The 17,329-nt window shown below is 37.8% G+C and overlaps 1 long non-coding RNA gene across 4 annotated transcripts in view; it reads right to left on the bottom strand.

The window, feature by feature from the left end:
* The window catches only part of LOC119524301, a 101,242-nt gene that overhangs the window by 78,823 nt on the left and 5,090 nt on the right, over positions 1 to 17,329 (bottom strand). For 3 of the 4 annotated variants that reach the window (XR_005214772.1, XR_005214775.1, XR_005214773.1), the window contains 2 exons: positions 11,915 to 12,054; positions 8,234 to 10,114 (listed from right to left, as the gene is read on the bottom strand). This is a non-coding gene — a long non-coding RNA (uncharacterized LOC119524301). The remainder of the gene's footprint in view (positions 1 to 8,233; positions 10,115 to 11,914; positions 12,055 to 17,329) is intronic. The other variant, XR_005214774.1, reaches the window with a different exon arrangement.

Raw genomic sequence — 17,329 nt, 5'->3', positions numbered from 1 at the left:
CTGGAGATACTCAAGGGAGCCCTACAGACAGAGAAACAAAGACAGGACAGAGAGACTTGGAGAAAGGTTCAGTACTAAAGAGATTCGGTATGGGTACAATAAAGGATATTAATAGACGGGAAAAATATGACAAACATAAAACAAAGGATAAGATGGCTGATTCAAGAAATCCCTTCACGGTTATAACGTTGAATGCAAATGGATTAAACTCCCCAATTAAAAGACATAGATTCACAGAATGGATCAAAAAAAATGAACCATCAATACGTTGCATACAAGAGACTCATCTTAGACACAGGGACACAAACAAACTGAAAGTGAAAGGATGGAAAAAAATGTTTCATGCAAGCTACAGCCAAAAGAAAGCAGGTGTAGCAATATTAATCTCAGATAAAATAGACTTCAAATGCAGGGATGTTTTGAGAGACAAAGAAGGCCACTACGTACTAATAAAAGGTGCAATTCAGCAAGAAGAAATAACAATCGTAAATGTCTATGCACCCAACCAAGGTGCCACAAAATACATGAGAGAAACACTGGCAAAACTAAAGGAAGCAACTGATGTTTCCACAATAATTGTGGGAGACTTCAACACATCACTCTCTCCTATAGATAGATCAACCAGACAGAAGACCAATAAGGAAATTGAAAACCTAAACAATCTGATAAATGAATTAGATTTAACAGACATATACAGGACATTACATCCCAAATCACCAGGATACACATACTTTTCTAGTGCTCATGGAACTTTCTCCAGAATAGATCATATGCTGGGACATAAAACAAGCCTCAATAAATTTAAAAAGATTGAAATTATTCAAAGCACATTCTCTGACCACAATGGAATACAATTAGAAGTCAATAACCATCAGAGACTTAGAAAATTCACAAATACCTGGAGGTTAAACAACACACTCCTAAACAATCAGTGGGTTAAAGAAGAAATAGCAAGAGAAATTGCTAAATATATAGAGACGAATGAAAATGAGAACACAACATACCAAAACCTATGGGATGCAGCAAAAGCAGTGCTAAGGGGGAACTTTATAGCACTACACGCATATATTAAAAAGGAAAAAACAGCCAAAATCAAAGAACTAATGGATCAACTGAAGAAGCTAGAAAATGAACAGCAAACCAATCCTAAACCAAGTACAAGAAAAGAAATAACAAGGATTAAAGCAGAAATAAATGACATAGAGAACAAAAAAACAATACAGAGGATAAATATCACCAAAAGTTGGTTCTTTGAGAAGATCAACAAGATTGAAAGCCCCTAGCTAGACTGACAAAATCAAAAAGAGAGAAGACCCATATAAACAAAATAATGAATGAAGAAGGTGACATAACTGCAGATCCCGAAGAAATTAAAAAACTTATAAGAGGATACTATGAACAACTGTATGGCAACAAACTGGATAATGTAGAAGAAATGGACAATTTCCTGGAAACATATGAACAACCTAGACTGACCAGAGAAGAAACAGAAGACCTCAACCAACTCATCACAAGCAAAGAGATCCAATCAGTCATCAAAAAATCTTCCCACAAATAAATGCCCAGGGCCAGATGGCTTCACAGGGGAATTCTACCAAACTTTCCAGAAAGAACTGACACCAATCTTACTCAAACTCTTTCAAAACATTGAAAAAAATGGAACACTACCTAACTCATTTTATGAAGCTAACATCAATCTAATACCAAAACCAGGCAAAGATGCTACAAAAAAGGAAAACTACCGGCCAATCTCCCTAATGAATATAGATGCAAAAATCCTCAACAAAATACTTGCAAATCGAATCCAAAGACACATTAAAAAAATCATACACCATGACCAAGTGGGGTTTATTCCAGGCATGCAAGGATGGTTCAACATAAGAAAATCAATCAGTGTATTACAACACATGAACAAGTCAAAAGGGAAAAATCAATTGTTCATCTCAATAGATGCTGAAAAAGCATTTGACAAAATCCAACATCCCTTTTTGATAAAAACACTTCAAAAGGCAGGAATTGAAGGAAACTTCCTCAACATGATAAAGAGCATATATGAAAAACCCAAAGCCAGCATAGTACTCAATGGTGAGAGACTGAAAGCCTTCCCTCTAAGATCAGGAACAAGACAAGGATGCCCGCTGTCACCACTGTTATTCAACATTGTGCTGGAAGTGCTAGCCAGGGCAATCCGGCAAGACAAAGAAATAAAAGGCATCCAAATTGGAAAAGAAGAAGTAAAACTGTCATTGTTTGCAGATGATATGATCTTATATCTAGAAAACCCTGAGAAATCGACGATACAGCTACTAGAGCTAATAAACAAATTTAGCAAAGTAGCGGGATACAAGGTTAATGCACATAAGTCAGTAATGTTTCTATATGCTAGAAATGAACAAACTGAAGAGACACTCAAGAAAAAGATACCATTTTCAATAGCAACTAAAAAAATCAAGTACCTAGGAATAAACTTAACCAAAGATGTAAAAGACCTATACAAAGAAAACTACATAACTCTACTAAAAGAAATAGAAGGGGACCTTAAAAGATGGAAAAATATTCCATGTTCATGGATAGGAAGACCAAATGTCATTAAGATGTCAATTCTACCCAAACTCATCTACAGATTCAATGCAATCCCAATCAAAATTCCAACAACCTACTTTGCAGATTTGGAAAGCTAGTTATCAAATTTATTTGGAAAGGGAAGATGCCTCGAATTGCTAAAGACACTCTAAAAAAGAAAAACGAAGTGGGAGGACTTACACTCCCTGACTTTGAAGCTTATTATAAAGCCACAGTTGCCAAAACAGCATGGTACTGGCACAAAGATAGACATATAGATCAATGGAATCGAATTGAGAATTCAGAGATAGACCCTCAGATCTATGGCCGACTGATCTTTGATAAGGCCCCCAAAGTCACTGAACTGAGTCATAATGGTCTTTTCAACAAATGGGGCTGGGAGAGTTGGATATCCATATCCAAAAGAATGAAAGAGGACCCCTACCTCACCCCCTACACAAAAATTAACTCAAAATGGACCAAAGATCTCAATATAAAAGAAAGTACCATAAAACTCCTAGAAGATAATGTAGGAAAACATCTTCAAGACCTTGTAGTAGGCGGCCACTTCCTAGACTTTACACCCAAAGCACAAGCAACAAAAGAGAAAATAGATAAATGGGAACTCCTCAAGCTTAGAAGTTTCTGCACCTCAAAGGAATTTCTCAAAAAGGTAAAGAGGCAGCCAACTCAATGGGAAAAAATTTTTGGAAACCATGTATCTGACAAAAGACTGATATCTTGCATATATAAAGAAATCCTACAACTCAATGACAATAGTACAGTCAGCCCAATTATAAAATGGGCAAAAGATATGAAAAGACAGTTCTCTGAAGAGGAAATACAAATGGCCAAGAAACACATGAAAAAATGTTCAGCTTCACTAGCTATTAGAGAGATGCAAATTAAGACCACAATGAGATACCATCTAACACCGGTTAGAATGGCTGCCATTAAACAAACAGGAAACTACAAATGCTGGAGGGGATGTGGAGAAATTGGAACTCTTATTCACTGTTGGTGGGACTGTATAATGGTTCAGCCACTCTGGAAGTCAGTCTGGCAGTTCCTTAGAAAACTAGATACAGAGTTACCATTCGATCCAGCGATTGCACTTCTCGGGATATACCCGGAAGATCGGAAAGCAGTGACACGAACAGATATCTGCACGCCAATGTTCATAGCAGCATTATTCACAATTGCCAAAAGATGGAAACAACCCAAATGTCCTTCAACAGATGAGTGGATAAATAAAATGTGGTATATACACACGATGGAATACTATGCGGCAGTAAGAAGGAACGATCTCGTGAAACATATGACAACATGGATGAACCTTGAAGACATAATGCTGAGCGAAATAAGCCAGACACAAAAAGAGAAATATTATATGCTACCACTAATGAGAACTTTGAAAAATGTAAAACAAATGGCTTATAATGTAGAATGTAGGGGAACTAGCAGTAGAGAGCAATTAAGGAAGGGGGAACAATAATCCAAGAAGAACAGATAAGCTATTTAACGTTCTGGGGATGCCCAGGAATGACTATGGTCTGTTAATTTCTGATGGATATAGTAGGAGCAAGTTCACAGAAATGTTGCTATATTAGGTAACTTTCTTGGGGTAAAGTAGGAACATGTTGGAAGTTAAGCAGTTATTTTAGGTTAGTTGTCTTTTCCTTACTCCCTTGTTACGGTCTGTTTGAAATGTTCTTTTATTGTATGTTTGTTTTCTTTTTAAATTTTTTTTCATACAGTTGATTTAAAAAAGAAGGGAAAGTTAAAAAAAAAAAAAAAAAAAACAAGGAAAAAAAAAAAAGATGCAGTGCCCCCTTGAGGAGCCTGTGGAGAATGCAGGGGTATTTGCCTACCCCACCTCCATGGTTGCTAACATGACCACAGACATAGGGGACTGGTGGTTTGATGGGCTGAGCCCTCTACCACAGGTTTTACCCTTGGGAAGACGGTTGCTGCAAAGGAGAGGCTAGGCCTCCCTATGGTTGTGCCTAAGAGCCTCCTCCCGAATGCCTCTTTGTTGCTCAGATGTGGCCCTGTCTCTCTAGCTAAGCCAACTTGAAAGGTGAAATCACTGCCCTCCCCCCTACATGGGATCAGACACCCAGGGGAGTGAATCTCCCTGGCAACGTGGAATATGACTCCCGGGGAGGAATGTAGACCCGGCATCGTGGGACGGAGAACATCTTCTTGACCAAAAGGGGGATGTGAAAGGAAATGAAATAAGCTTCAGTGGCAGAGAGAATCCAAAAGGAGCTGAGAGGTCACTCTGGTGGGCACTCTTACGCACACTTTAGACAACTCTTTTCAGGTTCTAAAGAATTGGAGTAGCTGGTAGTGGATACCTGAAACTATCAAACTACAACCCAGAACCCATGAATCTCGAAGACAGTTGTATAAAAATTTAGCCTATGAGGGGTGACAAGGGGATTGGGAAAGCCATAAGGACCACACTCCACTTTGTCTAGTTTATGGATGGATGAGTAGAAAAATAGGGGAAGGAAACAAACAGACAAAGGTACCCAGTGTTCTTTTTTACTTCAATTGCTCTTTTTCACTCTAATTATTATTCTTATTATTTTTGTGTGTGTGCTAATGAAGGTGTCAGGGATTGATTTGGGTGATGAATGTACAACTATGTAATGGTACTGTGAACAATCGAAAGTACGATTTGTTTTGTATGACTGCGTGGTGTATGAATATATCTCAATAAAATGAAGATTTAAAAAAAAAAAAAAAAAAAAAAAGACATAATGCTGAGCAAAATAAGCCAGGCACAAAAAGAGAGATATTGTATGTTACCACTAATGTGAATTCTGTGAAAAATGTACAATGTTTTATACTGTAGAATGTAGGGGACCTAGAGATACCAATTAGTGCAGGGGGAATGATAATCTAATAAGAACAGATAAACTATGGAGGGTAATCTCAATGTTATGGGAATGCTCAGGAATGATTATGGTTTGTAAACTTTCTTGGATATAGTAAGATCATGTTTGAAGCAATAGAGTTATTTTAGGTTTTTTTTTCTCATATTCCTTTGTTTTCTTAGGGGTTGTTAATTTTCTTGGGGTATGGTAGGAACATGTTGGAAGCAATGTAGTTATTTTAGATTATTTGTTTTTCTTACTCCTCTGTTTGGACATGGTTTATTAGTTTTCTTGGGGTATGGTAGGAACATATTGGAAGCAAAGTAGTTATTTTAGGTTATTTGTTTTCCTTAATCCATTGCTTTGTTTGAAATGTTGTGGGGTTTTTTTGGTTGTTGTTTGCCTGTTTGTTTTTAATTTTTTGATAAACAAAGTTAAAAAATTGAAAAAAAATCAGTAGAAAAATGGGAGTAAAAACTAAATGACAAATAGGGTGGGATGGGGGGATGGTTTGGGTATTCTCTTTTCACGTTTATTTTTTATTCTTATTCTGATTCTTTCTGACGTAAGGAAAATGTTCAGAAATAGATTGTGGTGATGAATGCATAACTATATGATCATACTGTGAACAGTTGATTGTATACCACGGATGACTGTATGGTTTGTGAATATATTTCAATAAAACTGAATTAAAAAAAAAAAAAGAAAAATAAACAAGAGAAACAGGAAAAAAAAAAAAAAAAGGACATTGGAGCATATGAAAAGATTGGCATATAGACTATAAGGTTTATATTAATATATTTCTTGAACTTGAGACTGTACTTAAAGTAGTTACGTGTCTATCCTAGTTCTTACGAAATGTACATGGAAATATTGTGTTCAAGAAATATGATGTATACAACCTATTCTCAAATGTTTAAAGAATAGATGGATGGATGGAAGAATGGATGCATGGATGTGAGGATGTATGGATGGTGTCCTGGTTTGCTCAAGCTGCCAAATGCAAAATACCAGAAATGGATTGGCTTTTACAATGGGGATTTATTAGATTGTAAATTTAAGGCCGGAAAATATCCAAATTAAGGCATCAAGAGGTAGATACCTTCTCTGAGGAAAGGCCAATGGTATCCAGAGATCCTGTCACATGGGAAGGCACATGGTGACATCTGCTAAACCTTCTTGATTCTGGTTTCAAAACAGCTTTCTTCAAAATGTCTCTGGGCATTTTCTGTCTCTGAGCTCTCTTCAAAATGTCTGTGCCTTTTATCCTCTCATAGAGGATGCCAGTAAAGATGATTAAGACCCACCTTCAATGGGCAGGGTCATGTCCATGGAAACAACCTAATCAAAAGATCCCACCCATGGTAAGTCTGCACCCAGAAGATCGGCTTAAAAGAACATGGCTTTTGTGGGGTACATAACAGATTCAAACAAGCACGGATAGGTGAACGGATGGAATGACATGGTAAATGTGGCAAAATGTTAAAATTGCTGGATCTGTGTATTAAGGGGAGATGTTGGAGTTCTCTATATGGGTTTTGTACTATTTTTACAACTGTCCTGTAAGTTTGAAATTATTTTAAAATAAAATGTTTAAGAAAAAAATGGTCAGGAAAATATTTCCCAAACAGAGAACTAAGGAAAAATTAACCTTCCAAGGTGGTCTTTTCTACAGAAAAGTAAAAACACCCACAGAAGGATGCAGAAAAAAAACAGAGGGGGGAGAAGTATCAAAATTAGGTTAAAACCATAATTAGGAGACATGAATGGTAATGTTTTGGATACTCATGAATGGGTGAATTCTAAATTAGTATCACTGGAAAGGAAAAAAGTATGGAAATCATATAGGATAAATGATAACTACAACAGGACACATAATACAGAATAAATGATAACTACAACAAGGCACACAAAACATAGTTCTACCCGTAAATATAGCCCAATTTGGGAATTTGCTTTCTTGGTGAGCTTAATTAGAGAGGGGAGAAACTTAAAGATCCAAACTGATTACTATGAGATTTCATACATTCTATGATAAGGTACAGATGCCAAATCCCACAGAAAAGAAAATAGGGGAAGGGAAATTTGTACTCATATACATTTAACTTATGCCAGGAGTTGTAAATTTGATTGGAAGAGTCAGACTGTAAATACTGTAGGTTCTGTATGCCATATATACATTATTGTCACAACCACTCAACTCTGCCATGGTAGCACAAAAGCAGCCAAAGACAATATACGAATCATCATGAATGAGCATGACTGTGTTCCAACAAAACTTTATTTACAAAAACAAGCAGCCAGTGCATGGGTCCCAGTTTGCTAACCTCTGTTCTACTAACAATCTGGACATCTAAACCTTGCCAGCAATAAAATCTGTGGAAGTATAAATTAAGATATTCTTGCTATTTTCTACTTGCTATGAAAGTAATTTTATCAGTATTGGCTGCTACCTGAAAGCAATGTTTGTGTGGGATTACAAATGAGACTTTGTGATCTGCAGAGTAGGCTGCTTCAGACCCTGAAATGCAACTGCCCCTGAATTAACATTCTGTGAGATAACTGGATTTTTCACCTGTGACTCCTACTCTTCATTCCTTTATGTTAGGTATGGAAGAAAGTATAACCTCATAGAAAATTGTCCAACATGAGCACCATGGAGGGGAGGGAGGTGATAAAGATGAGAAGAGACTGACAAATAAATGGTGAATGACTTGGTGGAAGGGAAATAAGTGATGGACCATTCAACATAGTCATAGTCATCCCTAGAAGTTAGAAGGACCTACATTATCTCATCACCTGTGGCCTCTTCTCTGGCATCTGTATCTTCTCTCAAGAATGAGCGTTTTGAGGACTTCCAGGAAGATGGTGGAGTAGGAGAAAAAGAACAAAATTGTCCTACATGAAAAACACTAGAGAAAGGACAGAAAACATGCCAAGAACACTTCCAGGGTTCCACTGGCTGGGCAGGGACTCCAACACCACATAGAGAGTATTTAGCTGGAGAAACTGAGAGACTGCGTTTAAGACAGTGGCTTAAAAAATGGCTTTGAAATTGAAATAAAAAATAAATCTGAGACCAGAAATTTTTCTAAAAAAAGAATGAACCTTTTATATATGCCACAATGTCGTGGATAAAAAACAGTGACAAGGACCCCAGAACGAGGCAGTTTCAACACCTTAAAATGTGCTTGCCACATTCTAGTGCAAGTACACTGAAGTTAAGATCTTTGGAATGTGACACACACAGCTCCACCACTGACTCCCTGTATTACGTTGATAACTCAACCTCTCTGATTCTCAGTTTTATTATCTGTAAAATGTGAACAAATCCTACTTTTCAATTACTGCTGAGAGAAAGCAACAGAACTGCTGTCACAAAGAAAAGCAGGACAGATAACAGGCATAGGGGAGAAGCAAGGGAAAGAAAGCAAAAGCCTGATTTATTCCACCCATTTCGGCCCATATAGATCGACTTACAGAGGACTTTTTTTAATTTTAACAACATGCTAACCTTTATTTCCTTACACATGATGTCATTTTAAAATAGATTGTGGTGGTGGGGGGGCAAGAAATGCAGACATTCCCTTTGTATCAGTGACTACTCTAGGCATATAGCACCCTTGGTGCTTCTCCTAAGGGAAAAGCCATCTTTTCCATTATTTGGATTCCCTGAACTGGCTTTATCTACTTAATATCTGCCAGTAAGGATGACCTAATTGCTCCAGAGCTATCTCAGAATGTTATGCCATTTTCAATACCAACCTCATGGAAAATAATAGACTTTTATTACTTCTATGAAGAATGGCAGAGGCTAAGGAGTGGTCTGGGCCTCATGAATTGGCTTCTGGATGGGGGCACTACTAACTTAAGGTAGAGGTGGCCTTTGCAGAGATTCTTTAAGAAAGGTCATTTTATAGATATTTCCTAGTGTAATTACAAACACTTTCAGTGCTCCCTAAAGTCCATAGGGGACTGACACTTGAAGAACCAAAACTAAATGCTATCCTAATTGGCTTTGAAATTACCAATCCAAAGTACCATGAATTTGGCTGCCACTGAAACAATGAGCCTCTGCAATGGACTGGCTCTTGCCATGATTTATGCAGCTCCATAGTCTGAGAAAGAAAAACCTTTAACAAGCCTGGTTTGAAAGAAAAGACTCTTCCCTAAGGGGAATACAATTAGTGTTGTGCTGCCATTACTTGTGACACACAACCTATGCCACCTAATTTACTTGTGAACTATTTCAGTTCTTCTGGTACTAGCAGAGGCAAACACTGAATGGGTAAGCATCTAACCTACCCCAATTGTTTTGAGAAGGAAGTATAGAATAACCTGAAGGCTTTGAAATTAATGGTCCAGAAAGTTAGATGGCAATGAAATAACTTTTTACTTGTGCTTTGGAAATGAAATTTCAAAGGGCCTCTCTCACAGAGGTCAGGGCAAAGTCAGCCTTTCTTCACTGTATTACCTAAAGCTGAGAAAGCCCCTTCTTCTGCTACAAGTTCACTCACATGAAAGATCTGGTGACTTCTTTAAAACGCTTTTCAAAAACATCCTTGGCATTTCAATCTTGTGAGGGGTTACAAACAGGAAAAAGATTGTTTTTATTACCTATTACCCTCCTCACACTCAGCTTGGCCAGCCTCCATTGCATTGAGACTCTGAAACAGTCAAAGATGGAAGGGTCTTTAAAAAATTTATACAAAACTCTCATGCTGTAGACTGAAAACCAAGGCCTGGTAAAGGAAAAAAAGTTGGATGAGATCAAGCAAAGGGGAAATAGCAGATATTAAGAGAGAATACACCCAGAAGATCTGAAAGCAGGGACACAAACAGACATTTGCATGCTGATGGTCATAGCAGCATTATTCACAATTGCCAAAAGATGGAAATAACCCAAGTGTCCAACAGATCAATGGATAAACAAAATGTGAAATACACATACAATGGAATATTACTCAGCAGTAAGAAGTAATGAAGTCCTGAAGCACACAACATGGATGAACCTTGAGGACATTATGTCAAGTGAAATAAGTCAGACACAAAAGGACAAATATTGCATGATCTCACTGAAATGAACTAATTATAATATGTAAACTCACAGACATAAAATATAGGATATAGGATACCAGGATATAGAATGAGACTAAAGAATGGAGAGCAGCGGCTGCTTAATATGTGGAGAATGTTTAACTAGGTTGAACTTAAAACATTTGGAAATGGATAGGCGTGACGGTAGCATGTTACTGTGAGACTAACAATACTGAATGCAGTGTGAATGTGATGTATGTCACAAGAAGGAAAGCTGGAAATTAAAACATGGGAATGTACATAACACAGTGAATCTTGTGCTGGACAATGTCTGTGATTAACTGTACAAATATAAAACAGTTCTTTCATGAACTAGAACAAATGCACACCACTATTACAAGGAGTTAACAATGGAGGTATATGGGAAAAAAAATGTACCTACTGCAAACTATGGACTATAGTTAACAGTAATATTTTAATATTCTCCTTACCATGGGGAGGGTGGGGGGGAAGAATGGGAAGGGTGAAGAAACACAAGATGTCATTTAGTCTAAGCTAACCATTTTTTATGCAGTTTTTTACATCATGGAAAAACACACGACTTAACACTGATGATACATTATACATCTACCAGTTTATTTATTCCCTTGTCTATGAAATGAAAGTTCCATGAGGTCAGGACTCTGTTGTCTTCTAGACCCCAGAAAATAGTAAGTACTTAACTGTCCTTTGAAGGAAGGAGGTAAGTGCTGCACCAAGACTAAAATTGTCCCTTCCCTTCTATACCACCAACTGGGGAACCCCTCCAAAACCACTGACTACTTACCAAAGCTTCCCAACTGCCTCACAAGGATGCCCACAACAATAGCAATTCATTCTTGCTCTCTGATGAACCCACTGGACAGGAAACCTCAGTTTAAGTGATAGGCTAGTCTGAATGTTGCTCTTGACCAGTGACAAGGTTTCCGACTGCCCCAGAATCTGCATTTTTATCAAGCACCTGAGGTGATTTCATGTGTAATAAAATTTTACACCATGGAAATTTCCATCATTAGGGAGGTACAATCTCAGAGGCTACTGTAACAATTTTTCAGGATGGAATAAAAACTCTTCTGCCTCACATGGCCTTCTTGGATTTGGATGGAATCTACCCTACCGGGTAGAAGACACATTACTGGCTTGGATTCGAATCCACCTTCTATACCAATTAACTATAATCTTGGGAAGGTATTCAATCCCTGATCTGTAAAAATAAAAGAATGGGAAAAGAGGCTAGGCTAGTTACTCTCTAGTACAGCCTGAATATTTTAAGACCTTTTTTCATATCATAATGGGAAAACACCAAGTAATTGCCTAGTGCCTATTAAGAATACCTTTCTTTACTCCTTCTCATTAGCTGTAAAAGCTCACCAAAGCCACTCAGCACTTACCAAGACTTCACAATTCATTTGATGACCATATACAGGATACTTATTTGAGCCTCTCCCAATTCTCTAGTTAACACTGGGACAGACAGGGCTCAATATGCCTCTTCACCAGTGGCATGATTTCTGATTGTATTTGATATTACCTGTAGGATACGGAGAAGGAAGAAGAAACAACATTAAGACAAAACAGTCAGGGTTTGAGATGTAGTTTCAATTTTACTTACACCACCACCTCAGTCAAGTCATCCAGCCCTCATTGCTGTCCTCAGATTCACTCTTGTCCTGAGCAATAGTATTAGCATCACAAATATATTCATCTATCAAAGGCTGTCACAAGGTCTACAATTAATGTTTAATAAGGATTCTTGCCTCCATTTTAATTGAAACAACTTGGGTACAGAGGCACCAAGTGACTATACCAAAATATGAGAACTCAGTTCTTTCCCTCTTTGGACCTCAATATCCCTTTCTTTGAATAAAGAATAAACTTGTTCACTTAGAGGCCTTCTGTGCCTGGAAGTTGATGACCCTTTGTTCCATACTGCTGACCAAAACAGTCCCCCCAGAAGTGAATGGAACCTCCTCCTGATCATCAGATGGCATTTGTTTCACACTGATGAGGAAAGGTAACAAAACCCTGGCTTCTGAACCACATCTTGTCATTTATAATCTCAACTCCCACCAGGGGTACTTACTTCTACTTAAAATGAGCCTGTCCTTTATCCCACAACTCAGATGCGGGTCCATATGTGAAAAGGAGTCAAATATATCTATTCTTTTATCTAGCTTCCTGGGTAACCAAAAGGATAGCAAGGAACTAGATAAGCAGTGGCTACTCTACCTCCAAGACTCAATCACTAGGGGAAACGGGGCTCTGAAATGTGAAACCACACAGGACAAGCCAAAGAACCCAAAGACCATTTTTCTCTAAGGAAGCAGCCTATTTCCTGTAAGTTTTCCAGACCCTAGCTGCTTAGCATGAAAAGCAACCTAGATATCTGGCAGTTCAGTGAGGGCCCAAAGCCCAGGCTACTAACTGTTATCATCAGATGCTGGCATCAACAGCTAGTGCTTCCAGGCTCCCCGTTACTCAGTGAGATGCAGGCAGACCTCATCTCCTAGCCTCAAATCCCAAGAGGCAGTTAGTTTCCCAGAGCTCATTTTTAACTGTTTCACCCAACACCAGCCAAAAAAAAAAAAAAAAAAAAAGTGCCTTTCCTCTAATCTATTGGTGACCATGAGACCCACGAAAAAAGCTCTTACCATAGGTGCTGCCAAGCTGGGGGTAGGCAGACATATGCAGAAGCCTTGATAGGTCTGAGCCATCTTTGCTGAAGAAACTAAAGTAGCCATTACCAAAGCAAGATCTGCACACCCACAAGTAGCTGGTGCCACTAGCAATTATTGTAGCATGTTTAAGCCTAGAGGGTCAAGGATGGGAAAGGAATGTATAAAGGGCCTGACTGGGAAATAAATGGTAAGCGTAACCCTGACATGTGGAATGCCTACACTAAGGAGCCAAGAATAGTGGGGAGCAGCTTAATAGTTACTGCCTTTCTCTGAAGACAGTGATCTTATTTCCACCACTCCCTTCTGTGGCCTCCCCCAGCACTTTTCCAAATTAAACTGCTCCAGGTCATTCACAGGACAGTTTGCAGACCCCTCATCATCCCATTCACTCTATTTCTGCTCATGTCAATAAATTTCAAAATATAGTTTTGCTTCTCTAATTTAAAAAGTCTTAAATATACACTGTAATAAAATTCCAAGGATAAGGATACAAAGTAAAAATCACCCAGAACCCTAGAAAGTTTAATACTTGCTGCATGTTGTTCCAATTACTTTCATGTACAAACATTAGGGTTTTTTTTGTTACAAAAATTAGATGAAACTATACTGCTTTTGTAGACTTTTTTCAATTACTACACTGTATACATCTTTCCAAGTCAAACATTCATCTACGAGGCTATTTTTATTTTTAACGGCTATGTTGTATCATTACATGAATAGACCAAAATTTATTTATCCAAACTCCTATTCATGAACAGGTGGATTTTTCCATTTTTACTCCTATGAACACAGTGAGAACATTCCTTTACTTAAGAATTTTAGAATATCCTTAAACATACTGTGCATTATAACCCTGGATATGGAATTGCTGGGTCAAAGGACATGAAATTTGTATTCTGTCCTCTAATATATATTGCCAAACTGTCCCCTACAAAAGCTGTACTAATTCAGGGTCTCACTAAAACATATAACATTTTTAAAATCTGTTTTAATCTTTGACAGTGTGACAGGTGTTCAATATACTGCATTATTTCTGATTACAAACATTTATTACTAAGAGAAATACAAAGACGAATAAGACATGGCCTCTACCCTTGAGGAGCTTAAATCAAGGGAGACAGACGCAGACATGCATCATTTACCATTGTCATGTTCTTTATAAACAAAATTTCAGTTCTTGGTGCTTCCTGATATTGCGACCATTGTTAACAGAAACGTTTCAAAACAGTATTACACAATAGCCCAAAATTGGCAGTGAACTGCTAATTAAAAATCCATTTGCTAATTTGAAGGGGTTGTTAAAACATAGATTGCTAGGCCCCATTTCCAGAGTTCCTGTTTCAGGAGGAGGAGTCTGAGATTTTGCATTTCTACTAAGTTCAGTTCAAAGTGATGCTTGTGCTATTGGTCAGGGACCACCCTTTGAGAACCATTGGTGTAATGAATGAAAATGGCATGAGTAGCCATATTACAATCAGGATATTGCTCAGTGTTTATACAAGTGGTACGTGAGAGCCAGTTTGTAGCTGCTTGAAAAAGCCAATTTTTAGAATCTCTTCCCAACTCCGCATTCAGTGACATTATGTTGGAACCTTGAAATCAGCCATGGTGGTAATATTTACACCACAGAAATTGGCAAATGCTAAACTATGGCATTTTTTTTCCCCGAGAGCCAGCTGTTAAACATTTACCAGTATACTACTGATACAGACTCAGAGCAGAAAGAAAATATGAATGACCTTAATGCAACATTTCTCAAATTTACTTCATCGTGGATTTAATGAGTATTTCTTGAGCTCCGGCTGCGTAAGCACAGCACTATTTTTTTCAATTATAATGTGTTGAAAAGGCTAACAAGAATGGAGTTCTTGAAATAAAGTGTACTATTGTATTAAAGTAGATAACAAAAAAAATCCATTTGCTAGAATTCCTAGGAATTGTGCTAATGCTGAATATATCATCTCATTAGCAATTCACTGTGACTTTGTTGTTTCTCCTTTATCAACTCTTAAAGGAAAAGAGAGAACTAAGTAGAAGCTGCTCAGAAAACCCCCAGCCTCCCAGGTCAGAGAAGTGAATCAAGTTCAGGGCAGAGTGTTATTGGAAGGATTCACTGACAATCGACCTGTACTCCCATCCTTCCTTCACCCTGCCACTCCTAGTAAACAACACGGAGCTGCAGCCATTTTCTTTCAGAAACAAAATGGCTTTTCTCCCTGGGACTCTCATTCCTAGGCAGGATCAATGTTGCATCACCTTAAAGATCTGTTTATACCTAGTCGGGTTGCAGTGGTATTCATGCTACCTTGGAAGATACAGGTAAGAATCAAAAGCCATTATTTTGTAGCACCATAATGAGTCAATCACAGATGAGATTATAATGAATGATGACAGTATTTGAAAAATCTATCCAACAAAGATAGATGACTATGTGATAAAGCAAATATAACAAAAAGTTGATTGCACAATCTAGGTGGTGGGCATATGGGTGTTCACAATACAATTCTTTCAACTTTTCTGTATTTACGTTTGAAAATTTTAATAAAATGTTGGGGAAAATCCAGCCAGCAGCTTAAAAAAATTGATCCATCAGAAGTTTTAAAATGAAAAATCAGTTTTGACCTCTGCTAGAAAATTTCTGCTTCCTTAATCCATATCCCCTTATTTGTTTGGATTTGTACTTTTAGTCCCAAGACACTCATTTACTAGTTTATTTATATATACACACATACACATGCATACCATTTTTGAGGTGAAAAACTTGAGACAAAAAAGGCTAAGACTTTTATCATTTATATTTTTTTAGGCTAAGCCCTTTTCCTCCTTTTTACTCCTAGAATGAGACTACCCAATGTTCTCTCCATTTTTCTTTTACATGTAGCTTTCATGCCTCTAACTCAGAGATCTTCAACTTATTAATGAAATGAAATCAATCACAATATACTCACAGGTAGATTACCTAGTGCATTTAAGGTTGGGAGAGGCAGCAGGGAAGCTCTCGAAGTCCAGGTTTGTTACCTAGAAATCTGAGCAAGTTAATGTTTCAGAAACTCCATTTCTTCATTTAAAATTTATTAGGACCCTCTAAACATTTCCCTAAGCCTAACTTTCTGCCCTGTCCCCCAGTAATTCCTTATTTCACATACTCTCATGTCAAAGAGCTGTGTTAAAAGGAGGGTGAGGAGTAAGGCAACTAAGGCATGATATGTCCACCTGCTTCAAGTTAGGAAATAGTAAAAGGAATTTCTAGAGTTGAAGCTCAAAATTTATTGAAGGATACAGTCTAACTAACTGAATTGCAGGACGCTGGGAGGCCTTATAACATCCTAGTTTAAAATGTGTCCTAGTGGTACCATTTGTAAAATAGGAGAAAAGACCTGTCATAAGCAACAATGAATGAGGTAGATAGACATATAAGTTTTTGAGATGCTGCAAGTATCTCTGATGAATGGATAGAGAATGAAGCCATCACTGTTGAATGATGATCCAGAACAAGGTTGGCAAACTTTTTCTGTAAAAGGCCAGGCTTTTGTGGGCTATAATAGCTACTCAACTATGTCACTGTAACACCGAAGTGGCCATAGACAACATGTAAACAAATGAGCACAGCTGTGTTCCAACAGAACTTTATTTGCAAAAATAGGTAGCCCATGGGTCACAGTTTGCCCACCCCTGATCTAGAATGTGGAGCTTTACACAGGATTACTATTTGGAGGATGACCTGGGGAGGAGAGAAAATAAGGATGAATCTATAAATAGGAACTATTTAGTAAAATATTGGCCTGTGTCAGTGGCTGAGAGATTTCACATGGAGTAGAGAGGTCACTCTGGTGGACATTCTTATGCACTATATAGATAACACCTCTTAGGTTTTAATGTATTGGAATAGCTAGAAGTAAATACCTGAAACTATCAAACTCCAACCCAGTAGTCTGGACTCTTGAAGACGACTGTATAACAATGTAGCTTACAAGGGGTGACGACAGTGCGATTGTTAAAACCTTGTGGATCGCACTCCCTTTATCTAGTGTATGGATGATGAGTAGAAAAATGGGGACAAAAACTGAATGAAAAATAGGGTGGGATGGGGGGGGATGATTTGGGTATTCTTCTTTACCTTTATTTTTT

Source organism: Choloepus didactylus, chromosome Y (assembly GCF_015220235.1).
Source record: "Choloepus didactylus isolate mChoDid1 chromosome Y, mChoDid1.pri, whole genome shotgun sequence".
Taxonomy (NCBI): domain Eukaryota; kingdom Metazoa; phylum Chordata; class Mammalia; order Pilosa; family Megalonychidae; genus Choloepus; species Choloepus didactylus.
Note: the sequence above shows the minus strand (reverse complement) of the source record. Positions and strands in the feature narration are given on the sequence as shown.